Here is a 7,997-nt window from a genome sequence, read left to right on the forward strand (position 1 = left end):
CGCGGTACACTTGCTTTACAAAGAAAGATGCATGGAGAGAGGCAGGAGGCAGAAGCCCTGAGTGTCCTGCGGAACTGAATCTGGTAACCTAAATTCTTGCTCGATACATTGATGAAGGTTCAGACTACAATTGGGAAACTAGTTTTCACAAGGACTCTGTAATTTGAAGTGCATTATAAAATAAAACTTAGTTGAAAGAGTTGGAGGGAAGTGGGCTTGATTCAGTGAGCTTGAATGGATACGGCAGTTTCTCTTTCATTCTTCTGCCAGACACACACAGAAGCGCAAACTGTACTGCAGGTAAGCCGGATGGATGTGAACCAGCGTGTGTGCGTGTGTGTGTCCTGTGTGTGTGTGTGTGTGTGTGTCTGCATCTCTCTCTCTTTCTCTGCATCTCTCTCTCTCTCTCCCTCTCTCTCTCTCACACACACACACACACACTCACACACGCGCGCGCGCACGCACGCAAACCCAAAGGCAGATGTGGCCACCGTTTTGTTCCGGGCTTCCTGATGGCATCCTGGGTCCCGGCCGCCGCGGTGCAGTCGGCAGGGGGGGCGCCAGAGAACCGCCACTGTCCCCGAGTTCGACTAGCGCGCTCATCTTTGGAGAGTCGGGGTGGAGAAGAGTGCGCCAGTGGGCTCTCTCTTTCCCCCAACCACGCTAATTAGGGAGAGCTGTGCCACTCCTCGCTGTTTCAGCCTGTTTCGCTGTTGAGGAAGCGAAAGAGGAGTTCCAGTGTCTCCCCCACCACGGTCTGAAGCCCGCCGCAGAGCGGGAGAATGGGCGCGAGGCGTGGGGGTGGGAGGCGCCCTGGGGCCCGCAGCCGCTCCTTCCTGCTCTGCCTCGCGGGGCCGCAAGTGGAAGCCTGAGCTCCAAAGCCCAGGCTCGGCTTTCTGCTCGCGGCCGGCTGCCTTCGCGCCCAGCCACAGACCGGGACAAAGAAATCCCCCACCCCGGGCCTCCGGGCGCCCTACCGGGCCAGGCCGGCGTGAGAGCCCGGAGGCTGTGCGCTGTGTGTCCCGGACAGCCCGCAGGCGCCGGGATCCCCTGAGCGGCGCCCGCATCGCCCCCGGTCCCCAACACCCAGGCGCGCAAACATTAGCCCCGCAGCCCTCCCGCGGGCCCCTCTCTTCCTGGCTCCTCTTTGTTCACATTGTCTTAGAAATGGCCCGACTCTCGGGTCAAAATGGTGAAAGTTGCCGAGACTTGAGCACATCTCCAGACTGCAGGACATGTGAGTGGGAAGCAAAGTGGAAGCAGAGACCGGACCCCTGTGGTGGGAAAGGGAACCAGCCTTTTGGGGGAGTGGGAGAGGGAGAGCCTCAGTAGTCAGCTAAAGGCTGTAAGTGAAGAACAGGGGTTGGCCCCACAAGGGACGAAAGGGTTTCGCCTGAAGACGAAAGGCAGTCATGAATTTGCAGATATCTCGGGCGCAGGACGTGCTGGCGACCTGGAGCGACCTTCCCCAGCCCCCGGGGCGGAAGGCGTGCTTGGGCCCCAGCAAAGAGGAAGGAGAGGGGCGAGGTGGTCCTCCCTTCTTGCCATTCCCACACCCCTTTGCCGCAGTCCCAGGTCATTGGGTGTCCGCGGGCTGACTCCGTGCGTCGTGCTTACGTGTTTATGAAGCACCAGAGCCCTGCCCTGTGGTATTTACAGCAGTCACATCGACGGTGGGCTTTAACGTTAACTGCTCAGTGGCAGATACAAGAAGCCCGGGAGGAAGTGTCACTTCTCATAAACCACCCGAGTAGCTGGCATTAATCACGGAGGCAGCCAGTAGCGTTGGGTTAAGCATGGGTGTCCCTGGACCACTCCGGTACAGAGTGCCGGGTGGATTACTTTTTTATAAAACCTGATAACGAGAAACAGGCGGACCGGGAGGGATGGAGAGAGGGAGACGCTAGATAAGGGAAGACACGAGCAGCACGTGGACATTTCCACTGAAGACAGGACTGGGACAGTTTCCACCAGCTGTCTCCAACCACATTCTTTCGGTCTGAATTTAGATTGTGAGCCAATGAGCAAAGACCATTTCCGCTTCCGAATCCCGCAGCCTCGTGACTGTCACTTTAAAAAGGATGCAGCAGTGGGAGAGCGGGTTAAGTAGCCGATACTGCACTTTCCCAGTTAGAAGCAGCCTGCCTACTCAAGCATCTCTTTTCTACTGCAGTGAATTTAATTCACATTTCATCCGCATCCCTAACTCTACCTGCAGGAAGCTTTTGCTGCTTCCTTGTCCCCTGAACTTGCCCCGCAGGTTTCTCCCTTCTTGTGTTTGGTCCTGTTTTCCCATTACAGAAATGCAAACAATGTCCCTCCTTTCATTGATCACATCCCGTTTTCTCCAGAACTCTCTCCACTGGCTCTGTCTGGCTGACTTCCTCAAGATTCCCTTCCTGATCTGCCATGATCGAGAGCTCCTATGCCCACGCCTGTATGTATGTTTTACAAGTCTTCTCCAATTAGTACATAGATGTTAAGCTCCAAGAGGAATGAGGCCTTGCTTTCTAGACACGTGGTGTAATTGGCTTAATAACACCTGCCTTGGAAGATTGTTGTTAGGAATAAAAGGAAAAATGCACATAAAACAGGCAGCACACAATAGACACTTTAGACATAGTAGCTATTATTATGCTGATCCTAACGTAGTTCCCCCTAGAATTCTGCCCATGAAATATTCAGCAAACACTAATACTCATTTCAATCCCGATTCTCTCTCAGTCTCTCTCCTTAAAATATTTTAATGCCTCTGGTTTTCTCCTCTTCCAGTTTGTCATCTGTCTTTTCTGCTCATAATTTAGTGCTTAGACCCAAATAGACATCATTACGAGGTAAATGAAGAGAAATATGAAGAGGAATGAGCTCTAGAATAGGGGTCAACACATCTAGAACCAGCTTCTCCAACCCTCCCCACATCACCACAGTCTGCTCCCTATGATTACCGATACCCCTTCACGGCCCCGGGTGAGTGGCTATAAATATGGGTTCATGATACATGTATGTAAAAATGGCCGGTAAGCTATGAAGTACCTACAAATTTAAGGTGACCACTGGACAAAAGTGCTCTGTCCACTTCTACTGCTTTGTTCATTAACATGTGTCTCCTCCTTTGATTTCTTTGGACCCCCCAAATGCACATCACCAAGGAATACTTTCACTCCTTTCCTACAACAATAAAGGTATGACTGGCCCTCCACCCTTCCATCTCCATTTCCCCCATTCTCCTCACCCCACTCTACAGCCCTTTGGTTTGGGAACTGTGGAGAGTGTGGAGTGAAGAGGAGTGTTTGGGAAGGTTGAAGTCTGTTCCTAGTCTGATTCCCATGGACTACATCTAAGCTTCAATGGTTAAGAATTCTGGTAAGAGGACAGAACTATTGTAGTCAACATTTATTGACTCCTTTGCTATTGTTCCAGACAATCTACTAAGTGCTTTTGTGCTTTATCTTTTTAATTTTCAAAACTGCCTTATGAAATTGGTACTACTATTATCCCATTTTACACATGAGAAAACTGACTTATAAAGATTAAATAAGGGGCACCTGGGTGGCTCAGTTGGTTAAGTGTCCAACTCTTGATTTCAGCTCCTGTCATGATCTCAGGGTCATGAGACTAAAGCCGGAGTCCAGTTCCACGCTGAGAGTGGAGGCTGCTTGAGATTCTCTCTTTCCCTCTCCCTCTGCCCTTTCCCACCACACTCACACTCACTCGCTCTCTCTTTCTCCCTCCCTCTCTAAAAAATATATATATACATATATTAAGTAGCATGCTTTTTGCTACAGTGTCAATAAATGATGGAATCAAGTTCACATACTTCAGACCCCCATTATGCACACTGCCTTCTATTATAATAGACATATACTTTTAAATTTTTATAAATGGCATGTTTCCATAAAATAAATATATAGAAGCAAATAGCTTATATACATATATGAACAACCAGTTAAAAGACATAATGAAAGACTAAAGACCTTAATTACAATAGGGGTGAGGGAAAGAAATATAAATTCCTAGAAATATAATTAACAAAAATGTGCAAGATCTAGATGAAGAAATACATTTAAAGTTCTCTAGGGACACAAAAGTAGACTTGAACAAACAAAGGTATACAGTGCTCTTAGATTTTTTAAAAAAACCCTCAATTTCCTAAATATGTAATCATTCCTAAATTAATCTGAACACTTAACCCTGATGCTAAAGTTAATATAGAAAATTAAATTTAAGTTGACAAAAACTGTTTGATAAGAAAAATAGGAGAGTAACTAGCCACATAATATTTTTAAATATTTTTAAGCTATAATACTCAAAGAAGTGTTTTCATATGAATTATTAAAATTAGCATATGAATAATGAGTTAAAGCAATAACATAGACTAGAAATCACAGAAATAGACCTAAATTCATAGTATAATTTAATACATGATAAGCGATCATGGCGGGGAGGACGGGGGTGGGGGAGCAGGGAGTGAACTACTAAGTGAATGGTTTTGCAACAACTGAATAGACAACTGGGAAAAAAATAAGTGGTATCTATTCCTCATACTTTACATAAGGATAAAACCTAAATGGAGCAAATATTTCAATATTTAAAAAAAAATAAAAGCACTAAAAGAAACAAGGAAGAATTCCTTTATAATCTCAGTTGTGAAGTTCTTTTTTTTTTTTAAGATTTTTATTTATTTATTTGACAGACAGAGATCACAAGTAGGCAGAGAGGCAGGCAGAGAGAGGAGGAAGCAGGCTCCCTGCTGAGCAGAGAGCCTGATGTGGGGCTCGATCCCAGGACCCTGGGATCATGACCCGAGCTGAAAGCAGAGGCTTTAACCCACTGAGCCACCCAGGCACCCCAGTTGTGAAGTTCTTACTAATTGTATCACAGAACCCAAATGCCTAAAAGGGAATAATGACAAATTCTACCACATACAAAACAAAACACTTGTTTAACTGCATGGAGGGAAAACACAAATTCAGAAGATAAATGACAAAATGGAAAAGTATGCATCTCATATCAAGATAAATAACTCATTTCCATAATATATAAAGAGCTCATATAAATCAATAAGAAAAATATGACTTCTGTTTTCCAGTCTGACATGTAAAAACTTGGAAGTCACTCCACACAACAAGAAGAAAGTTAGACAAACTAAGGCTAACAACTATTCTTAGATCCCTCAAAGAATTCAGGTCACAGGACAAGCTGCTGCTGTGAAAACTGAAAAGACAGATAGAGATAGAGAATCACCCCTTACTGGAGCAGAAGCCCACATCTGGAACCAGTATCAGTCGGAACACTAAACTATAGTTCATGAATTAATTCCTGGGGACTCAGTTTGGACAAGTATGAGAGTTAAAAATTCAGAAAAGGCCTAGTGTTAGAAGGGCCCCTATGCTTTCCTGAGTTGTACCTCCAGGAGTTCTACCACATTCTCACAGATCTGAAAAAAATTCCTTCCTGCTTCTTTCAGGGGAAGGGAAAAAATAGCCATTTTAAAATGTGTCTGGAGTTCTCTGTTCTTAACAAAGCCTGCTCTCAAAGGAAGATATTTTGCCAGCACCTAACCAAACTTGACGAAGGGAAATATCCACCTCCAACCCCCTCCAGACTTCACTGTGGGGAAAAGGAAATACCCAGCTGGGGCTTTCTAAAAGACTGAGACCTAGTCATTGGAGTATAGAACACTTCCCCACCCCTACATCTTACCAGGACATCCAAAGGGCTCCTGTATAATAAGAGGGATTAGAGCTAAAAGAACTGCAAGACTCAGACCCTATTTTAGAAATCTCTAGGGAAACCCAAAGACAACAAGGGAAACAAAAACAGGGACACCGAAAGAAATTTTAGCCCCTGACCGAGAGCTACTGCAAACAATAATAACAGCCTAACTCCACACCAGATAAATATAAAATCTCCTCTAAAGGCTTGTCTACCTAAGTAAATTTTACTGGGTACACCATATCCAGCTTTCAACAAAAAATTACATAGCATACTATAGGTTTAAAAAAAAAAAAAAGCAGAGTATGAAAAGACAAAGCAAGAATTAAAGTTTTTGGAATTATCACACCAGGAATTTGAAATAACTATGATTAATAAGTTAAGGGCTCTAGTGAACAAAGAGGATAACATGCAAGAACAGATGGGTAATGTAAGCAGAGAGAAGAAGACTAAAGGAAAGAATCTAAAGGAAAAATGATAAATCCAAAATACAGCAAAAGAAATGAAGAAGGCCTTTGATGGGTCATCAGTGGATGGAATATAGCCAAGGAAAGAACCAGTGAGCTTGGAACATATGTCAATAGAAATTTCTCAAATTAAAATGCAAAGATAAATAAAAGAAAGAAAAAATGGGACAGAATATCCAAGAACTGTGAGAAAATTACAAAAGAAGTAGCATACACATCATGGGAATAACAGAAGGAGAAGAAAAGAGAGAGAGAAAAAAAAAAACAGAAGAAATACTTGATAACATTGAAGAATTTTCCAAAATTAATGACAGACTCTAAGCCACAGATCTGGGAAGGTCAGAGAATACCAAGTAGGATAAATACAAAAATATCTACAGTGTGTCTCATATTCAATACATATTCCATGTCTGCAGTGTAAACAAAGACAAAGAGAAAATCTTGAAAAAGGCTACAGAGGGGGAGGAAATCTTTCCTGTAGAGGAACAAGGGTAAGAACTACACTGGACTTCTCTTCAGAAACCATGCAAGCAAGAAGAAAGTGGAATAACATATTTAAAGTGCTGGGGGGAAAAAAACAAAAATACTAACAATAGAATAAAATAGTTTACAGAAAATACAAATGGTTTTTAAATATTAATAAATATGCTCAACTCCATTTGTAGTAAAAGAAATGCAAAAACCCAGATATACCATTTTCTACCTATGAATTTGACAAATTTTAAAAAATAATACAGAACACTGTTAGAGTTTGGAGAATTCAGATGCTCTCATACATTACTGTGGAGATGAAACTGACACAGCCTTTAAGAAGGGCACTTTTGGGGTGCCTGGGTGGCTCAGTGGGTTAAGCCTCTGCCTTCAGCTCCGGTCACAATCCCAGGGTCCTGGGATGGAGCCCTGCATGGGGTTCTCTGCTCAGCGGGAAGCCTGCTTCCCCCTCTCTCTCTCTGCCTTCCTCTGCCTACTTGTGATCTCTGTCTGTCAAATAAATAAATAAAACCTTAAAAAAAAAAAAAAAGAATCCTTTAAAAATAAAAGAAGGGCACTTTGGGTAATACCTACTTAATAAATCACAAATACACAGATCCTTTGATTCAGCCATCTCCCTTCTGGAAATTTTTCTTCACTATCTATGTACCCATGTACAAAATCATGTGTGCAGAAGATTCCTTACTGTAGCACTCTTTGTAGAGCCAAAAGAGTAGAAACAGCCCACGTGTCCATCAAGAACGACTGGTTACGTAAATTTTTTTCCCTCATGTTTTTTATTTTTATTTATCTTTATTTTATTAACATATAATGAATTATTTTTTTCAGGGGTACAGGTCTGTGATTTATCAGTTTTACACAATTCACAGCACTCACTATAGCACATACCTTCCCCCATGTCCATCACACAGTACCCCAATCCTCCCATCATCCTCCACTCTAGCAACCCTCATGGTTACATGAATTTAAATAAATTCGCAAAATAGAATCTTAAGGAGCTTAGTAAAGGAAAAAAAAAGTTAGGAATCTGTTTGTATACTCCTAAGGACTAATCTCAAAGGATATTGTTAAGCAGAAAAAATACAATCCAGAACACTTTATATGTTATGGCATCACTCATGTCCTAAAGGGAAAACTTTCGTATTTATAAATGTAAGTAATATCTCTGGAAATACATACAAGAAACAAGGACAGTAGCTTTGAATGTCTTCGAGAAAAGGAATTGTATAGTTATAGGACAATGGATAGGAGGGAGTATTTTCACTATATACACTTTCTTACCATTTCGAACCACAGGAATATAGTGTTTATTTACAAAAACAT

This window comes from Martes martes (assembly GCF_963455335.1).
Source record: "Martes martes genome assembly, chromosome: 3".
Taxonomy (NCBI): domain Eukaryota; kingdom Metazoa; phylum Chordata; class Mammalia; order Carnivora; family Mustelidae; genus Martes; species Martes martes.